At 42.4% G+C, this 20,993-nt stretch overlaps 1 protein-coding gene and 1 pseudogene across 10 annotated transcripts in view; one reads left to right on the top strand and one right to left on the bottom strand.

Moving 5' to 3' along the window:
- The window catches only part of RIC1 (RIC1 homolog, RAB6A GEF complex partner 1), a 143,984-nt gene that overhangs the window by 4,176 nt on the left and 118,815 nt on the right, over positions 1-20,993 (top strand). The window lies entirely within an intron of this gene.
- LOC132212654 (U6 snRNA-associated Sm-like protein LSm5) lies at positions 6,688-6,980 on the bottom strand (annotated as a pseudogene).

The raw sequence follows: 20,993 nt of genomic DNA, 5'->3' as shown, positions 1-20,993 counted from the left end.
AATTTGGTTTTTATACTTTGTGATTCTACTTAGAAGTTCTAAACACTACTCAAGAGTTTACAACAAAGATCATTTAGATATTTTGGAACCCCTAAAAAGGGTGCTTAAAAAAGATTTGGTATATATATGTTAAATTGGGGTGGTAGAGATGTGACTTTATGGAACTACTGATGATGTATTTCTGCCAAGGGTATTGTCAAAGGACTTGCGTCAGCTTTGAGAATGAAGCTGCTGTTTAAAACACGTTATGATTCATGATTGACATGAGTGTTTTGTGAAATGAATTGTTTTGTATTGTACCAGAGATACTAGAATTATTCCTATAATATACATTTAACTGTTAATATGGAAGTCTGCATATGTAAATGTGAATCACAAAATGATACCTTAGAATGCTCTAATTCTAAATTAGTCTTATCTCAATTTTCAGGACATTGATTGTTTCAAATATATATATTAGCCTAAGCAGTATTCTTGGACACCTCCTGGGAAAGAAAGCCTAAATGGGCTATATACCAGTATGAAAGGGATGAAGGGGCATGCTCTTATGTAGCAAAACATTTTATCCAAAGATATTAGTGTGTTAATATGATAGTAAATGAAAATTTGTGAGTTATCACTGTGAAGATTACTAATAAAAATAGCTTATGAAGTAAATTATGTGTCTTTAGCAACTCTAATTAGAATCTTGTTCTCCTTGGTGTATGCTAATAATAGAAAATAGTGAGTTAGGTGTTCAGAGAAACAAGTTGTAGGATCAGGTATGTGGTTAACCGTGTGATCTCAGGAAGGACATTTAATTTGTCCCATGGTTTCCCAACTCTCCCATTTCTTACTCTTCCACATCTATTCTCTTGCTGCCTTCAGAGAACCTTCCTTATGAACCACTGTTTGGAAGTCTATTAGGGTTCAGTGTTGGTTAAAGAATGAAGTTCAAACTCTACCTAGTTTGATATCAGAGACACTCCCCTGTTGGAATGCTTTCTTGCACCATCTCTGCCTATCAGCATATTATTCATCCTTTAGCTTCTGTTGAAATTCTGCTTTCTATATGAGTCATTCTTTATCATAACCAGAATGTACATTTTTTTATAAACTGTATTGTAAGTTTACCACATACTTTATTTCTCTATCTAGATTATAACTGTCTGGAGGGCAGAAATGATCTTATTTTGTATTATTAATAATGCCTTGCATAAAAAGTGCTTAATAAGTATTTGTAAAATAAATAAATGAATTCAGGATATCTGCCCTATGTGTAGCATAGAATTTTTTGAAGGTTTAATAATTGGAAGATTTTTAGGTGTTGATGTGTAATTTTAAAAATATGGTATGGTAAATTTCAGTTTAAATTTAGAAAAACTTCTTTAAAGAGGATTATATCAGTGCAGGTGAATTAAGTACTATTTTTTACACATAGTCCACATTATATTAGAAAAGTAGTTTATGTTATTTACAATAGCCAAGATATGGAAACCTAAATATCTGTCATTGGATGAATGGATAAAGATGTATATATATACACAATGGAATATTATTCAGCCTCTAAAAAGAAGGACGTCTTGCCATTTATAACAACATGGATGGACCTTGAGAGCATTATGCTAAGTGAAATAAGTCAGACAAAGACAAATACTACATGATATCACTTATATGTGGAATCTAACAAAGCTGAAGTCATTGAAACAGAGGTTAGAATGGTGGTTACCAGGGGCTGGGTGAGTTGAGGAAAAGGGATGTTGGTCAGGGAGTACAAACTTCCACCTGTAATATGAGTAAGTTCTGGGGATCTAATGCACAACATTGTGATTTATAGTTAATAGTACTGTATTATATATTTGAAAGTTGCTAAGGACATAGATCTTAATGTTCTCACCACAAAAAAGAAATGGTAATTATGTGACCTGATTCTGGGGCCGGTGGGGGTGGTGGGGGGGGTGGCGAAGGTTGGCTGGCTGGCCCCACCCCCTGGTCGAACTCCCAGTCGAGGGGACAGTTCGCATATTAGACTTTTATTATATAGGACTAGAGGCCTGGTGCACAAAAATTTGTGCACTCGGGGGGAAGGGGGGTCCCTCAGCCTGGCCTGTGCCCTCTTGCAGTCTGGGACCCCTCGGGAGATAACGACCTGCTGGCTTAGGCCTGCTCCCGGGTGGCAGAGGGCAGACCCAATCCCTAGGTGCAGCCCTGGTCGGGCTCAGAGCAGGGCCGATTGGGGAGTTGGGGCGTCGCCCCCTGTCATGCACAGAGCAGGGCGGATTGGGAGGTTGCGATGTCACCCTCAGTCATGCTCAGGGTAGGGCCGATTGGGGGGTTGGGGCACCGCCCCCTGTCACACTCAAGGCAGGGTTGATGGGGAGGTTGTGGTGCCACCCCCTGTCACGCACAGAGCAGGGCCAATCAGGGGGTTGGGGCGCTGCCCCCTGTCATGCACAGAGCAGGGCCCATCAGGGGGGTTGGGGCTCCATACCCTGTTATGCACAGAGCAGGGCCCATCAGGGGGTTGGGGAGCTCCCCCCTGTCACTCACAGAGTAGGGCCGATAGGGGAGTTGGGGCACTGCCCCCTGTCACCCACAGAGCAGGGCCGATCAGGGGGTTGGGGCGCCGCCACTGTCACACTCAGGGCAGGGCCAATGGGGAGGTTATGGCTCTACCCCATCACACACAGAGCAGGGCCCGTGGGGTGGGGGTTGGGGCGCCGCCCTCTGTCACCCACAGAGCAGGGCTGATCAGGGGGTTGGAGCGCCGCCACTCTCACACTCAGGGCAGGGCCGATGGGGAGGTTATGGCTCTACCCTGTCACAGAGCAGGGCTGATCAGGGGGTTGGGGCGCTGCCCTCTGTCACACACAGAGCAGGGCCGATCAGGGGGTTGGGGCGCCGCACCCTGTCACACACACAGCCGCAGGGCGATCAGAGGGTTGGGGAGCTCCCCCTATCAGGCACAGAGCAGGGCTGATCAGGGGGTTGGGGCACCTTCCCCTGTCATGAACAGAGCAGGGCGGATAGGGAGGTTGTGGCCCCGCCCCCTGTCACACACAGAGCCGCAGGGCGATCAGGGGGTTTGGGCGCTGCCCCCTGTCACACTGATCCCGGTGCCGGGAGGCCTCGCGGCTTCGCTGATCCTGGTGCTGGGAGGCATATTACCCTTTTACTATATAGGATAGAGGCCTGGTGCACGGGTGGGGCCGGCTGATTTGCCCTGAAGGGTGTCCTGGATCAGGGTGGGGATCCCCACTGGGGTGCCTGGCCAGCCTGGGTGAGGGGATGATGGCTGTTTGCAGCTGGTCACACACCCTTCAGGGTGGGGGTCCCCACTGGGGTGCCTGGCCAGTCTGGGTGAGGGGCTGAGGGCTGTTTTCAGGCTAGCGGGTGACTGAAGCTCCCAACCGCTTCTTTTTTTCTTTTTCTTTTTTTTATTCTGGGCCAGCTTTAGCTTTGAGGCTTGGCTCCAGCTCTTAGGCCTCCGCTGCTGAAAGCAGGTTTCTGGCCTTTGTTTACCTTCTGTATTTGAAACAATGTTGCGATCCTGCTGGCTGAAGCCCAGCGGACTAAAGCAGGTTTCTGGGGTTTTGTTTAGCTTCTATATTTGTAACATAGTTGCTTAGGGTTGCAGCCCAGAGGCCTGCAGTGGCAGGCGGGGAACGTTGGAGTCCTCCGTCACTGAAGCAAGCAAGCCTCATGTTTGCTTTAAGCTGCCTGGCTGCCGGCTGCCATCTTGGCTGGCAGTTAATTTGCATATTGCCCTGATTAGCCAATGGGAAGGGTAGCGGTCGTATGCTAATTACCATGTTTCTCTTTTATTAGATAGGATTATATAGGATATTCTATGGAAAAAGAAAGACACACAAAAAAGCAGCATAAACAAATAAAGGTATTTCACTCTTCTTTAGGTGCTTTTGAATCATTGACATGATCCTTATTATAGGTAAACATAAATTCTGAGTTTTCTGTGCACTTGGTGCCTTACATCATAGGAAGCAGTTTCCTGAATTTAGGTCCTTCACATGCCTCATTCATGATTTTTGTCCTGTTCTCATAGTACATATCCAGTCTAAATCTTAAACTTGAGATTATCTTTCAAAATACATCAATTTATATCATTACTACAAAATGGAAAGCTAGCACCACTTGTATGAGTAGAGGGTTACTGTTTGAGGGGCATACAATGAAAACAATGTTAGGAAAATCGCTTCCTGGCAGCGATTCTCAACCTGTGGGTCGCGAACAATGAAAATACATCCTGCATATCAGATATTTACAGTTCATAACAGTAGCAAAATTATAGTTATGAAGTAGCAACGAAAATAATTTTATGGTTGGGGGTCACCACAACATGAGGAACTGTATTAGGGGGTTGCGGCATTAGGAAGGTTGAGAGACACTGTTAAAAGGCTCTTGCCCTTTTCTTAAAAAGGACAATTAGCAGATACATGAGAAAGGTTTACAAGTAAACTAACACTTTATACAGATTTCCTCCTTATCTAAATTAAAAGGGTTAAAAAGGGAATTGAAAAAATTTTCTCACTATATTATTAAACATTTAATACAGTGTTTGTCACCTAAAATGCTGGTATAGGAAATGCTGTGTTAAAGCATCTCACATAATGCTAAATAAAGCATTTATTATGCACTTTATGAAATTAGAAAAAATAAATTTATAATTTAAAAATATTTTTAAATATTCTGGAATTCAGACTTGCTACAAGTTAGTTTTTTTGTTGTTGTTTGTTTTTTGTTTTTTGTTTTTTATTGACCAGCAAGCATTAATTGGTTGGAGTCAAGGTATCTTATTTTTAAGGTCATTATAATAATTATTTTTCTTTGAGTTGCCATTATAAACCTACGTGTTTCCCAAAGTGATTTTTTATTTCAATCATAAATCATAAATTTACATATGAAATTTTGGTTATATTTTGGTTTTACAATAGGATTTGCTGTGATAATTGTCTAACGGCTTTATTGAAGTTTATGAATGTATAAGTGCACAGTAATTTTGAGTAAACTTATAGAGTTGTACTACCATCATCACAGTCTAGATTAAGAACATTTATAGTAATCCAAAAAGCATTATCCCCATTTGCATTCATCCTCTGCTCCCACTCCAATCCCGGAAACCATTGACTGAGCTGCTTTTTGTCCCTTTGGATTTGACTTTTTTGGAAATTTCATGTAATATAATCATATAATAATGTGGTCTTTTGTGTCTGGCTTTTATTTAGCATAATGCTTTTGTGGTATTTCTTTTTATTGCTGAGTATTATTCCATTGTATGAATAGATCACAGTTTTAAATCCATTCACCAGTTGATGGGTATTTGGATTGTTTCTAATTTGGGACCATCATGAGTAATGCTGCTATATAAACATTTGTTTATAATCTGTGTGGATATATATTACCATTTATTGTGGAGAGATATCTAGGAATGGAGCTGCTAGGTCATATGGTAAATTATGTTTAGCTCTTTAGGAAAACTGCCACACAGACCCTTTTTAGTATAGCATTCTCAGACCTGTTTTATTAACACTTTTCTGCATACCATTTGATGTCATTTTCTTTTTTTTTCTGAGGGATTTCTTTTAGTGTTTCTTGTTAGGCAGGTTTGCTAGCAACAAATCCTAATCTCTTTACCTAGGAATGTTTGCTCTGCCTACAGTTTTGAAGAATAGTTTTGTTGGATACAGAATTCATGTTTGACAGTTTTTCTATTTCAGCATTTAAATATGACATGTTATTGCTTTCTGACCTTCATTGTTTCTGATAACAAATCATCCATTAATTATATTTTTTGTTCTCTTGTGTGTGATCGGGCATTTTACTTTTGCTCTTGCAACATTTTCTGATGGTTGGCTTTCAGTGGTTTGTGTATGGTGTATGTATGTAAATGTTGATCCCACTTAGGTTTTGTCAAGCATTCTGAAGCTGGGGCTTAATAAGTCTTTTATCAAACTTGGGACATTTGCAATCATCATTTCTTCAAATATATTTTTATCTAATTTTGTCTCCTGAAGCCCCATTATACATATGTTGGTGCACTTGGATGTTTCACAGATCTCTCTCCACTCTGTCCTTTCTCTGTTTGTTTTTTTTAGAATGGATAACTTTTTTGAACTATTTTCATGCTTTTGGATTCTTATGCCATCTCAAATATGCAGTGGAGCCTATATAATGAAGTTTCCATTTCAGGTATTAAACTTTTAAACTCTAGAATTTGTTCTTTTTTTATTTCTTTTTTGAAATTCCCCGCATGTTGAGGTATTATCATATTTTCCTTTGATTCTTTAAACATACTTTCCTTTGTTTCTGTAATATATTATCATACTTGTAATTGTTTTGAATTCATCTGCTATTCTGGGCCTACTCAGAGATAGTTTCTTTTTCCTTCCATCTGGGTTACACTTTCTAGTTTCGTATTTTCTTTTGATTTTTGATTGATAATTGGGCATTTTATTTATTTTTAGGTTTTTTAAGCCAAAACTACCTTTATTTTAGTCTTCAAAGAGCAAACTTCTCTTTTCCAAGATAGTCATGATTAACTTACAATAATGGCATTTACAAAAGCATTCCCCTTAAATGGGAAACTTAGTTTCACAGATCCAGACAGACATTGAAAGGTTTAAAAAAGGTTTATATATTTTTTATCATATAAAGCAAAACAGAATGTAGCATAAGTCAAGGGAAATCCATTCATAGTTCAGGTCCTTCTCTAGGAACCAGCATTGTTATATTATTTCCTTTTAGCAAAATCTGGTCTAATTTAGTAATTCTCTTCCTTCGGTTGTGATTTCAAAAGTCATCAAATCCTAGAAGTAGGCCAACAGTTTCCTTGTCACTCTTCATGGCAGTGTGAATTCTTGATCTGCAAGCTCTAGAGGCAGTAGCTGCAATAGGTTAGTAGTAGTGTTAGCTGCCTTGGCTACACTGGAAGTGGCCTGTGCCCATCGATATTTGGGATGGCAAGATTTTCGATAATTGGGCATTTTAGATAATTTATTATAACAGCTCCTAAGTCTATTTTATTCCCCTTCCCCCACCCCAATCCCCCCAGAGTCATTGTTGCTGCTTTTTTTTTTTTAAGTATTTCCTAGTAACTTACATGGAGTTAACCTACAAAATCTATCTTCTCTGCTGTATGCAACCACTGAGTCACATCTCTGTTTATTTTATTTTTATCATGGCTTCCAAGGGGTTGCCTCTGTGTTTACATAGTGAGTGTATACAGGTTGTTTTTGTTTTTTTGAAATATCTTAAGCTTGTAAGGCATCCATTCTCTGTTGATTGCTTCATGGGTTGGAGAGTAGATGCAAAATTCAGAACGTTGGTATGTCTGTTCCAGCTTTTACTTCCTACCGGACCCTTCTGGGATTTCCTTGTGAACAGTCTCCCAGTGAGCCAGTGATGTGTGGCGAGCTTGGCCTTCCTTTGTCTTGTCTTTGCATGTACACAGTCTCCCTGTCAGACAGGAATGAGTGGAGAGCCTGGGTCCTTCAGGGTTTTTCCTGTTGGTAAGTATTGTCTCCCAGTGCACCAGGGATGTGTGATAAATTTCTAGCTGGTTGAGGGTTATGCTCCTTGCCCAAATGGGGTCTGCAACCTCTTGTTAGCAGGACTGCTTGTTTTCTAGGGAGTTTCCTATTTTAACTGACAATGTTAGGGTATTGCCCTCTACTCCATATCAAAGCAGCCCACCTCTAGCAGCAAAGCTGCTATTTTTTCACTGACAGGTCCATCCTGATGGCTCTGTTGTTTGCCAAGCTTTGGGGAGGGGATTAGCACAGTCCCAACAAGAATACCACTTATTCCCACTGTTCTTACCTAAAGTTCAGCAGTTTTTCATGAACAAAAGGATTTTAACTTGTTTTGAGCCTTTGACCAATTTCCAAATATTATAAATATTTGTTTTGACTTTGTTTAGTTTTAAGTTTGTTTTTTGGGGAGAGGACTTGCCAACTTCTACTCTGCTGTTGTAATTTGACTTTTGCTGGCAGTTTTATGTTTTCCTGTCTTAGTGGATTAAAACTGATCAAATTAGTTATTGGTGCCATAATTCTCAGTCATACATTTAGAAGAAATACTTCTTAGTTACCTCTTCAAGCCTATTCAGTTTTTCATGTAATGGCTGCTGCCTTGTCCTTGGGGAGACTGAGCTGTTTGGTTCCTTTGTGTGTGTGTTGTGTGGAGGGTAGGTAGTAAGGAGACAGTATGTTTGCAGTTTGGCTATTTATAGTACAATATTTAATAGTTGTTAGGTCTCATTTGTTTGCCATTGCTATGATCGTTATCATATCCTTTACATCTGCAGTATCACTTGTTTTTGAAGCACAAGGATGATACAATTTTTGTTCACTATCAATCATATATCTTATTTAATGTACTTCTTACAGTAACTTTTGGAGTTTGGTCTTTTTTTTAATTTTTATTGATTTTTTACAGAGAAGAAGGGAGAGGTATAGAGAGTTAGAAGCATCGATGAGAGAGAAACATCGATAAGCTGCCTCCTGCACACCCCCTACTGGGGATGTGCCCACAACCAAGGTACATGCCCTTGACCGGAATCGAACCTGGGACCCTTCAGGCCGACACTCTATCCACTGAGCCAAACCAGTTAGGGCTGGTGTTTGGTCTTAATTTTATTTCTGAATAGAAAAAGTGAGACTTAAATAATTTTATGATAGGAGAAATTATTTAGTAAGTGGCAGAGCTGAGATACAAATCCACATTTAATGCTAAAGCTTATTTTGTGGAGGTTGTTCTGTGCTATCTACACTAATAAAATGCAAACATGCAAATTGACCGTACCTTCACGGCACCATAAGCCATGCCCACCAACCCATCAGAGCAACTATATGCAAATTAACCCAACCAAGATGGCGGCCAGCAGCCGTGGAGCTGGAGCAAGCAGGAGGCTTGGTTGCCCCAGTGATGGAGGAAGCCAAGCTTCCTGCTTGCCGGGGCTGGCTCTGAGCTCCACTCAAGGCAACAAAGTTTCAATTATAGAAGATAAATAAACCCCAGATACCTGCTTTCAGCCGGCTGTGGCCACGGAGCTGGAGCGAGCAGGAGACTTGGGTTGCCTCTGGCGATGGAGGAAGCCAAGCTTCCCACCCGCCCTGGCCAGCTCTGAGCTCCACTCAAGGCTACAAAGTTTCAATTATAGAAGGTAAATAAACTCCAGAATAAAAAAAAAGAAAAGAAGGAGAGGCTGGGAGCTTGGGTTGCCAGGGGGCTTGGCTGGCCTGAGAACGGCCCTCAGCCCCTCACCCAGACTGGCCAGGCACCCCAGTGGGGACCCTCCACCCTAAAGGGGGTGTGACCAGCTGAAAACAGCCATCAGCCCCTCACCCAGGCTGGCCAGGCACCCCAGTGGGCATCCCCACCCTGAAGGGGATGTGACCCGCCTACAAACACCCATCAGCTCCTCACCCAGGCTGGCCAGGCACCCCAGCGGGACCCCCACCCTGACCTGGGACACCCTTCAGGGCAAACCAGCCGGCCCCCACCCATGCACCAGGTCTCTATCCTATATAATAAAAGGGTAATATGCAAACTGACCCTAACAGCAGAACGACTGGGAATGACTGGTCACTATGACACACACTGACCACCAGGGGGCAGACGCTCAATGCAGGAGCTGCCCCCTGGTGGTCAGTGCGCTCCCACAGGGGGAGCTCTGCTCAGCCACAAGCCAGGCTGATGGCTGCCAGTACAGCAGTGGTGGTGGGAGCCTCTCCCGCCTCCTCCGCAGCGCTAAGGATGTCCAGCTGCAGCTTAGGCTTGCTCCCCGCTGGCAAGTGGACATCCCCTGAGGGCTGCTGGGCTGCCAGAGGGATGTCTGATTGCCATCCTAGGCCCAATCCCCTGGGGATCGGGCCTAAGCCAGCAGGTGGTCATCCCCCGAGGGGTCCCAGACTGCGAGAGGGGACAGGCCAGGCTGAGGGACCCCCCCCCAGTGCACAAATTTTTGTGCACTGGGCCTCTAGTTTCTCATATAAAGTAGGAATGATACAACTTGAAAAAAAATCTCTTTGAAAGCTGTCTTAGCAACAGCTGACTTTAAAAAACATATTCAAATAGTTATATTCACATGAAAGATTGTTTAAGAAATGCTCACTAAATTCCAAGCACAATACTCAGAACCTTTTAGTATATTACTAGAGGCCTGGTGCACGAAATTCTGCGGGGGGGTGGGCGGTAATCCCTTAGCACGGCCTGTGCCCTCTTGCAATCTGGGACACCTTGGGTAGGGTCCCTAGGCCTGGCTGGTGATCAGGGCTTTCCTTCCCCTGGCTGCCGGCAGCTGGCCTGCCCCCGCTGCTGCCACTGCTTGCCACCTGTGCGGTGCTGCTTCCCCTTCCCCTGCCACCGGTTGCCTCCCTCTGTGGGCGACAGGCGTGGGGTATGATTGCTTGGCTGACCTGGGCCTCCCTCTGCAGGGCTATCACTGGCCGGCCCTGCACACCCGCCACAGCGTCACTGGCCAGTGGCCTGGACCTCCCTCTGTGGGGCGATCAATCGCAGGGCCCCCAGATTGATTGCCTCACAGCGAGAGGTCCCCCCACCCACTGCAGCGCTGCCAGTCGGGTGGCCTGGGCCTCCCTCTGCAGGGCAATCAATCGTGGGGCGATGGCGGAGGCCCCCTCCTGACCAATCACATTCCACCTGCCTTGGCTGGCCTGGTGCCAGTGCATGTCATAGCATGGTCGTCCAGAAGGTTGTCCAAACAGTTGTTCTGCTGTTCAGTTGATTTGCATATTACGCTTTTATTATTATAGATGTCCTTTAAATGAAAGGATACTCTGAACTGGAATGGTTTTCTTCCCATTATATACATTTCCTTTTCATTTTATAAATGAGGAAAATGAGGCTTTAAGGCAGGTTCAGTCTGGGTTTTACCGTTATTGTGTTGAATTAGGGAAAACTTATGAAACTGCATTGGGAAGAGTATATATAGGAAGAAGAAAATTCTTTCAACATGGATGTATATTTCAAACTAGAATAATGTGTACTATTTAGTATATTTTAAAATGTTTATTTTTCTGGAATATGAAAATTAGGTAATCTTCTCTAAGTTAATTTTTCAGTGAACAGTCTCTGTTAAATAAACTTTTAAGTCCACTTTAAAAAGTACCCAGTTTTTACAAAACTCTTTCTGAAGCCTATTAATGTATTTTTCTTTATATAGCATGTAAATAATATGTAATAGTGAAGACTGTGAGCCATATAGTAATACTTAGAGTCTGCATTATTAATATCATGATGTTGAGGTATATTGTCTTCTGACCCAGAGTTGACATTTAACTATATGGTACGAAATTGAGAAAAATTATAGAGATTATTTACCTTCAGCTCTATATAGAATTTGTGTGTAGAAATTTCCACCTCTAATTATGTCCAATTTTGTACATACATAGCACTGGACTGAAATGCTTATCTGTCTATGTTTCCCAACACCATTAAATATTAATGGCTTGGGTTGATTTCTGGGGTCTCTGTTCTATTCCATTGATCTATATGCCTGTTCTTGTGCCAGTACCAGGCTGTTTTGATTATGGTGGCTCTGTGGTATAACTTGAAATCCGGTATTATGATTCCTCCAACTTTTTTTTTTTCCCCCCTCAAGATTGCTATGGCTATTTGGGGTCTTTGTTGAGTTCCATATAAATTTTTGGAGTATTTGTTCTAGATCTGAAATATGCTGTTGGTATTTTAATAGGTATTTCATTGAATCTGCAGATTGCCTTGGGTAGCATTGACATTTTAATGATGCTGATTCTACCAATCCATGAACACAATATAGTCTTCCACTTGTTTATGTCTTCCTCTACCTCTTTTTTCAACGTCCTGTAATTTTTCGAGTACACATCTTTTGCCTCCTTGGTTAAGTTTATTCCTAAGTACAGGGGGGCCTTGACTTATGAAAGTCCCGACTAACGAGTTTTTTGAGATACCAGCTGTCTATCGGCCGATTTTTTTGCATTGAGTTGACAGAATAATTTGAGTTAACGAGCTTGGTCTCTGAATGAATTAAACTCGTAAGTCAAGGTCCCACTGTATTATAATTGTTTTGTTGCAGCAATGGTTAATGGGATTGCTTGTTTACTTTCTCTTTCTAAGATTTCACTATCCTGTATAATAAAAACCTAATATGTTAAGTGTCCGGTCATCTGGTTGTCCATTCAGCTAGTCAAAGCATAATATGCTAATGATATGCTAAGGCTGCTCAACCACTTGCTATGATGTGCACTGACCACCTGGGGGCAGAGTCAACCGGTTGACCAGTCGCTATGATGTGCACTGACCACCAGGGGCCAGACACTCTGAGTGGTAGGTTAGCTTGCTGCTGAGGTTCAGCTGATTTGGACTGAGCGAGATGGGCTGGACACGCACTGGAGCCTTCCTGCAGTCCCTCCCCAGCTGGCCAACCTCTCGTGTCCTCCCCGTCCCCCTGGCCCTGATCATGCATCAGTAGGGTCCCTCGGCCTGGCCTGTGCCCTCTGGCAATCCGGGACCCCTTGAGGGATGTCGGAGAGCCAGTTTTGGCCTGATCCTGCAGGCCAGGCTTAGGGACCCCAGTGGTGCACAAAGCACCAGGCCTCTAGTTAGTGTATAAAAATGCCATCGATTTTTGGGTGTTGATTTTGTATCCTGCTACATTGCCAAATTCATGTATTAAATCTAGTAGTTTTTTTTGAGGAGTCTTTACTGTTTTTTATATTCAATATCATGTCATCTGCAAATAATGAGTTTTACTTCCTCCTTTCCAATTTGGATGCCTTTAATTTCTTCTTGTCTGATCGCTGTGGCTAGGACTTCTAGTACTATCCTATCTAATAAAAGGCTAATATGCAGATTGTTCCCTTAACTGGGAGTTCAACTGAGAGTTCAACTGGGAGTTCGACCAGGAGTAGGGCCGGCCCGCCAACTGCCCACAGCCTCTCCCCCTGGCCAGCCCAGCCAAATCGGCCCCAATTGGGGTGGGCCGGCCAGACCCCACCCGTGCACAAATTTGTGCACCCAGCCTCTAGTGTTGAATAAGAGTGGTGAAAGTGGACATCCCTTTCTTGTTCCTGTTTTTAGGGGAAATGGTTTTAGTTTTTACCTGTTAAGTATGATGTTCACTGTAGGTTTGTTATATATGGCCTTTATTATGTTGAGATTTGCTCCCTCAATTCCCACTTTGCTGAGAGTTTTTATCAGAAATGGGTGTTGGACTTCGTCAACTGCCTTTTCTGCATTTATTGATATGGTCATGTGATTTTTATCTTTCAATTTGTGTATGTGATGTATCACGTTTATTGATTTGTGAATGTTGTACCAGCCTTGCATCCCTGGAATACATACCACTTGGTCATGGTGTATGATTTTTTTTGTAATATATTGCTGGGTCCAATTTGCTAATATTTTATTGAGGATTTTAGCATCTATGTTCATCAGGATATTGGCCTGTAATTCTCTTTTCTTTGTGGTGTCTTAATTGGTTTTTGAATTAGGATAATGCTGGCCCCTTAAAAAGAGTTCGGTAGTATTCCTTCCTCTTGAATTTTTTGAATAGTTTGAGGAGTATAGGTGTTAGTTCTTCTTTGAATGTTTGGTAAAACTCCCATGTGAAGTTCTCTGGACCTGGGCTTTTGTTTGCTGGGAAAGTGTATATACTTGGCTAACCACTATTCCCATCAAGATTCAGGACATTTCCATCACTCCAGTAAGTCCTGTATGCCCACTTCCAATTGGTCTGCTGCCCTTTTCCCCTATATAGTGGTTGGCCTTGGTCCAAGCCCTGTCCTTCCAGAATGTTCTGCAGTTCTTGTCATCAATGACTAAGCTATATATAGTAGGAAGTGATATATTACTGTTATCTTAAGTAGGAGCTTTTGAATAAATTATTTCAAAGAAGCAGTTGGGAGTTTTGTTTTATAGTATTTTAATTGAATTTATTGGGGTGACATCCTATATAATAAAGAGCTAATATGCTAATTAGACCAAACAGCAGAATGACTTTCCGGACGACCTTCTGAATGAAGCTGGGGCTGCGAGGGCCAAGACCTTTGCACGAATTTTGTGCATTGGGTCTCTAGTTGGTTAATAAAATTAAATAGGTTTCAGGTGTACAATTCTATAATACATCATCTGTATATTGTATTGTGTGTTCATCACCTCAAATCAGGTCTCCTTCCATCACCATTTATCCCTCTCATTTATCCTCTTCTACCCCCACCCCCTTTCTCTCTGGTAATCATTAGACTCTTATCTGTGAGGTTTTTTGTCTTAATTCCTTCACCTCTGTTTTATAGTATTTTAAATTATGTGATCCTGAGACTTAAACTATTGAAACTGTACTGTAACAAATGATCTTTAGGATTTACTGTATTATTTATTAATTACTATATTATGTTCCATATAAACTACTTTTGCCCCACTGTGTCTATAATTTGCCTATTCTGGAGATTTCATGTAAACAAAATCATACAATATGTGGCCTTTTGTGTCTGGCTTTTTTTCACTTAGCCTAATGCTTTAAGATTCATCCATGTTGTAGCATGTATCAGTACTTCATTCCTTTCATGAGTGAATAATATTCCTTTGTATGGATATATCACTTTGTATTTATCCATTCACCTGCTGATGGACATTTGGGTTGTTTCCACCTTTTGGGGGTCAAGCCCATAACCCGAGCAGATGCCCTGACCAGGAATTGAACAGTGACCTCCCGGTTCATTAGTTGATGCTCACCATTGACCCACACTGGCCAGGCAGGAACTCTTGATACTATGTGATAAATCTAGGGGAAGGATGAGTTGTTTAACCATGTAAGCTTGGGAAATGATACATACTGTATTCTATTGAGGATTTACAGAGTACATCAGCCCACCAAAATTTCCTAAACTTCTGTAATGAAGAGACTTGTTGAACTTTAGCACAGCATATTTGAGGCTGAATTGGTCTTCAGTCTTTTTATTTAAGTAAATAATCATCAGTTCTCTAGAACCTACTTTGGTCTATCCAATATGGACACCAATAGTCACATGTTACTACAAATTTTAATTTATTAATAAGTAAAAAAATCAGTTTCTTACACCAGCCACATTGCAGGTGCTCAGTAGTCATATGGGACAACCATGTACTCTATAGATAGTTCAGATATAAAACATTTTTCTCATTGCAGAAAGTTTGACATACAGTCATAAGATATTTTTATTTACTCTTAGCATCCTACTTCTCAATATTATGGAGCATTTACAAAGAGGGAATGTTAAAGGTTGAGGCATGTTCCCCCATAAAGATATGTTGAAATTCTACCCCCAGTACAGGAATGTGCTCCTATTTATAAAGGCAGTGATGGGCTGGCTTTAGCTCAGCGGTTCCTTCGCATACAGAGCTTTCTACAGAGCTTTCTATAAAGGCAGTGAAGTTAAAATGAGTTCATTAGATTAGGCTCTAATTCAATATGACATTGTCTTTATAAAAAGGGGAAATTTGAACACAGAAAAAGACATGCACAGGGGGAAGACATTTGTGAAGACACACAGGGAGAAGATTGCCTTGTGATTGGAGTGATATCAACACTAATAAAAGAGAAAAATGGTAATTGGCGTACGAGCTACCCTTTTCATTGGCTAATCAGGGCTATATGCAAATTAACTGCCAACTAAGATTGGCAGTTAACTGCCAACTATGATTGGCAGTTAACTGCCAACTAAGATTGGCAGTTAACTGCCAACAAGATGGCGGTTAATTTGCATATGTAGGCACAATGCAGGGAGGCGAAAGGGAAAGCAGGAAGAAGCCCCCTGCCACTGACAGTGATCGGAAACCCAGGGGGGAGCTAAGAGCTGGGGGGCAGGGCAAAGGCGGCCCTGGGGCCGCCTTTGCCCTGCCCCCCAGCCATGATCCGAGAATCAGGTGCCTTTTCCGCCCTGGCCAGTGATAGCAGGAAGTAGGGGTGGAGCCAGCGATGGGAGCTGGGCACGGTCGAAGCTGGCAGTCCCAGGAGCTAGGGGCCCCTTGCCTGGGCCTAAAGCGGAGCCCACGATCGCGGGGCCGCTGCAGCTGTGGGTCCCCGCTGCCCGGGCTGGACGCCTAGGCCAGAGGCATCCTGCAGGGGCAAGGGCGGAGCCCACGCGATCTCGGGCCCCCCCCAACCCCCCCCGCCCCCGCTGCCACTGCAGGTCCCTGCTGCCCGGGCCGGACACCTAGGCCAGAGGCGTCAGGCCTGGGCAAGGGGCCGATCCTGTGATTGGAGGGTGATGGGGGTCAACGCCTGAGGGCTCCCAGTATGTGAGAGGGAGCAGGCTGGGCTGAGGGACACTCCCCCCCCCCCCCCCCACACACACACACAGTGCACGAATTTCGTGCACCGGGCCCCTAGTTTTTATATAAGCCAAGAAACACAAGAAGCTACACAAAGTAAGGAAGAATTTTCCCATAGAGCTGTCCTGGCCCTGTTGATACTTTGATTTTGGACTTCTTGTTTCCAAACTGGGACAATATAAATTTTGGTTGTTTTAAGCCACTCAGATTTTGGTATTTATTGTGGTTTTTTTTTTAATCCTTACCTGAGGATATGTTTATTGATTTGAGAGAGAGGAAGGGGGAGGGGAAGAGAGACAAAGGGTAGGAGGGAGAAAGAGAGAAACATCAATGAGAGAAACATCATTATGTTGCCTTCCTTACATGCCCCGCCACCTTTTGTTTTGTTATACAAAACAACACCCAACCAACTGAGCCACACCATAGAGAGACTAGGGTCATTTCTGGTCAGCTTTGCCTCTATCTTGGGTTTGTTTGACTCTCTCATTGAGTTTTTTGTTACTTACTCCCTGGACTCCATTGGTCTTTGCATTTGGCTGACAGTAATGCTCTAATTGGGCCTCTATTTTCTATCTCCCTGACCAGGGTGATTTAAGCTATTAACTCTTTGGTTGGGGAGGAGAGGTGTAAACTATTTGTTTTCAAGTGACCTTGGTTAGGGAGAATAAGCGCTTATGATTTACTATCTGGTTGCAAATTGCTTGACTTGTTTGGCTCTATTTGTCTAACCATTTGCCACAGTTTCCCTTTTCCCAACAAATGTCCCTAACATCTGACTATCCATCCTGCCTCAAGTCTAACTGAAGGTTCCTCAATTTTATCTTTTTAAAAACCGACTTTTTTGTTATTTCTATATTGTTTTAGTATTCTCTATTTACTTATTTCTACTCTAGTTTTATTTAACTTTGGACTCGTTCTTTTTCTAGTTCCTTGAGGTATAAAATCAGGTTGTTTGAGATCTTTTTAAATGTAGATGTTTACCACTATAAGCTTTCTTCTTAGTACTGCTTTTGCTGCATCCCATAGATTTTGGTATATTGCATTTTAGTCTGTATTTCAAGATAATTTCTAAGTTTCCTTTTGATTTTTTCTTTGATCCCTTTGTTGTTCAAGAGCATATTTAATTTCCACATGTTTGTGAATTTTTCTAGTTTTTTGCTGTTGGCTTCAAGTAGCATTCCATTGTGGTCAGAAAAGATGGTTGATATGATCTCAATCTTCTGAAATTTGTTAAGACTTGTTTTGTGACCTAACCATTACAGTATTACAATATTCTATCATTTGTCTACCTAGTGACCTATACCAACCACTTTTATACTTGTTTATGCTCTTGTATTGCTGTTTAGTGACCTTTTATGTCAACATAAAGAACCCCCTTTAGCATTTCTGGTAAGTAGGTCTAAAACCTCCTGAGTTTTTGTTTGTTTAGGAAAGACTATCTTTTATTTTTGAAGGACATTTTTGCCAGGTGTAATAATATTCTTGTTTGGCAGCTTTTTTCTTTTAGCACTTTGAATATATCATTTCACTCCTCTCTGGCCTGCAAGGTTTCTGCTCAGAAATCCACTTACAGTTTTATGAGGATTCCCTGATGACAAGTTGCCTTTTTATTCTGTTTTCAAAATATTCTCTTTGCTTTTACTTTTGACAGTTTATAATTTCTCTCAGTGCGGATTTGAGTTCTTTTTAGAGGGCTTTGATTTGGATGTCCATTTCTGTTTTCAGTCATTATTTCTTTGAATAAGCTTTCTGGTCATTTTTCTCTCTTCTATGTGTATATTAGTCTGTTTGTTGGTCCCTTAAACTTGATTCACTCTTAAGATTTAATGATTTCAAATGACCTTTCTTAGAGTTTGCGCATCCTTTTTTTATGCGTGATCTAGTCTTTTGTTGAACTCGAGATAATTATCTTTAGCTCCATGATTTCTGTTTGTTAACTTTTTAAAATTTTCTATCTCTTTGTTGAAATTCACCTTGTTCATCCATTGTTCTCCTGACCTTAGTTATTAGTATCTTTCTGCTGGTTATTTTGAATTACCCGTCTGGTAAATCATGTATCTCTGTTTCATTGGAGTTTGTTTCTGGAGATTTCTTTCCTTTGTTTGGAACATGCTTGTTTTTTTCATCTTCATTAACTCTCTGTGTTGGTGACTGTGTGTTAGAGCAGCCACCTCTCCCATTCTTCAGAAACTAGCCTCATATATTAAATGTCTCCCACCATCAGCCAGCCAGAGATTTCTTATAGCCTCTCAAGCCTCTTGTTAATCCAACGCGCTTCCTTTATTCTTTGCAGTTCTCTGGTGTCTAGGGTATGCTGGATTTCCTAAATGCACTAAAGCAAGTGAGACTGAAATGGTTCATCAGGCATCCTGAAAAGTTGGATCCAACTCTTTCCCTCCCTAGGGGTAAGCTGGGACCTGAAGTTTTCCCCCCATGCTCTGTGCTGAGCTGGGCAGGGGCTGTGGCAACTTGTACACCTCTGTCTCTATTCTCACTAGATTGGGCAGGTTTCATCAGTGCCCTGTGAAAGACAAGGCCGAAACACCTCCCACTTTGGGCAGCCCCCAGAAAAGTTTGGGCATTGAAGCTGTGGACTATCTTGTTCTCCAGAGATAAGTTTGGAGCTGGGGTTTATTGTCTACTTGTTCTGTGCTAAGCCAGGAGGAAGGGCTATGGCAACTGCCTGCCTAAATTTCTGTTTCTATTCTCACTTCCCCCACAGACAGCTAGGCTTTTCTAGATCTCATCAGCACTCTAATAACAGCAAGACAGAAGTCATTCCTTTGGGTAGCCTCCATAGAAGTTTGTGCACGAATGATTTCTTTGCCCAGGAAAGAGCTGTGAATCTTTTCTCTGTTCTCTCAGTGCTGATGAGACATGATGACTATCCGTCCACGCCACTGTCTCTATTCTCCCTCGAGTGGCTAGATTATGCTGGTGCTGTCAGCCTTCCAAGACTGGCAAGACAGAAGCCAGTGGAAAGGTGGGGGCATTTGACATGCAGCTTACGTCTTTTGCTCCTTGGGGATTAGCTGGGAATTGGAGGATTTCTTGGCACTATGTTTGGAGTAGGAATTCTGTCAGGGATGTTCTGAATCTCCCTACCAAGTTTGATGAGTAATTTCCTCTGAGATCAGTGCTCTTCCCCCTGGACCACACGGCCTGTGTTGATGAGTAATTTCATGTGTACCCAGCATTCAGGTGCCTTTCAACTAGTTTCTGGATTACTCAGAAGCAGATTTTTTTTCTGTGAATTGTTGCTGAATCTGTCTGTGTGTGGGGGACAGAGTCCAGGTTTTCTATTCTGCCATCTTGCTGATGTCACTACTCCCAAGGTACTTGTTTTTAACTTTTAGTTGATATTTGAAGTAAAAACAACTAATGCCTAGAGTTTTAATGTGTTTGGAGTATTGTTAGCTTCTTAGAAACTTTTGTATTTCATTTTTAGACATTAAAGAAAGCTTTTAACACATTTTGTACCGCTCAGGAGTTTTCTCGTGTTTCGCGCGCCATCTGTTAAGGACCGCTCATGAGTGTTCTCGTTTTTCATGCCCATGGAAAAAGGAGCGAATCTAGATACTTATGTAAATTTTGTTTGGTCCCTCTTCATAGAGGAAAATGTTTTACGCAGTACCATACGTTAAAAAAGTACTAGGAACTTTAATTGTTTAATTGTTTTTGTAAATAAGAATGTTATAATTATTGAAAAACAACACCTAAAGTGCATTATGATGATTTAAATAAGGTGCAGTTTGCCCAAAAACGTGCGGTCCCTGGCGTATGTCTTAGAAATTTCTGTGTGGTACACAATGTGTTAAGGAGATGGCCTATATAACTTTGGAAAACAGTGTTTTAACTGGTTATCCTAAGGTTAAACTAAAAGCTATTCATAAAAACTATTCTGGTTGTAAATTAGTTTCTTATAGGGTTAGAGATAACAATTCCAAACTATTCTATATATGCTAGAGGCCCAGTGCACAAATTCATGAACCAGTGGGGTCCCTCGGCCTGGCCTGCGGGATTGGTCCCAAACTGGCTTTCTGGCATCCCCTGAGGGGTCCCGAATTGTGAGAGGGAGCAGGCCAGGCCGAGGGACCCCACTGGTGCACTATCGGGGCTGGGGAGGTGTATGGGAGGTTGGCCAGCTGGGGAGGGATTGCGGGAAGGCTCCAGGGCTTATCTGGCCCATCTTGCTCAGACCTGATCGGCTGGACCCCAGCAGCAAGCTAACCCACCAGTCGGAGTGTCTGCCCCCTGGTGGTCCGTGCATGTCATAGTGAGTGGTTGAGCAGCTTTAGCATATCATTAGCATATTATGCTTTGATTGGTTGAAAGGCTGATCGGTCGACCTGACACTTAGCATATTAGGCTTTTATTATATAGGACTAGAGGCCTGTTGCACGAAGAGATTCATGCAATAGGCCTTCCCTTCTCCTGGCTGCGGGCACCGGTTTTCCTCCAGCACCCAGGACCCAGGCCTTCGCTCTGGCTGGAGCCACCTTCCATCCTCCGTCTTCACCCCGGCTGGAGCCGCCTTCCGTCTCCGCTGCTCTGGCTCACCTTCAGTCTTCGCTCCTCCGCTTGGAGCCTACGTGTGCAAATTAACCGCCATCTTTGTTGGCAGTTAATTTGCATATCACACTGATTAGCCAGTGGGAGGTGTAGTGAAGGTAATGTCAGTTACC

The sequence above is a fragment of the Myotis daubentonii genome, chromosome 11 (genome assembly GCF_963259705.1).
Source record: "Myotis daubentonii chromosome 11, mMyoDau2.1, whole genome shotgun sequence".
Classification (NCBI taxonomy): domain Eukaryota; kingdom Metazoa; phylum Chordata; class Mammalia; order Chiroptera; family Vespertilionidae; genus Myotis; species Myotis daubentonii.
Note: the sequence above shows the minus strand (reverse complement) of the source record. Positions and strands in the feature narration are given on the sequence as shown.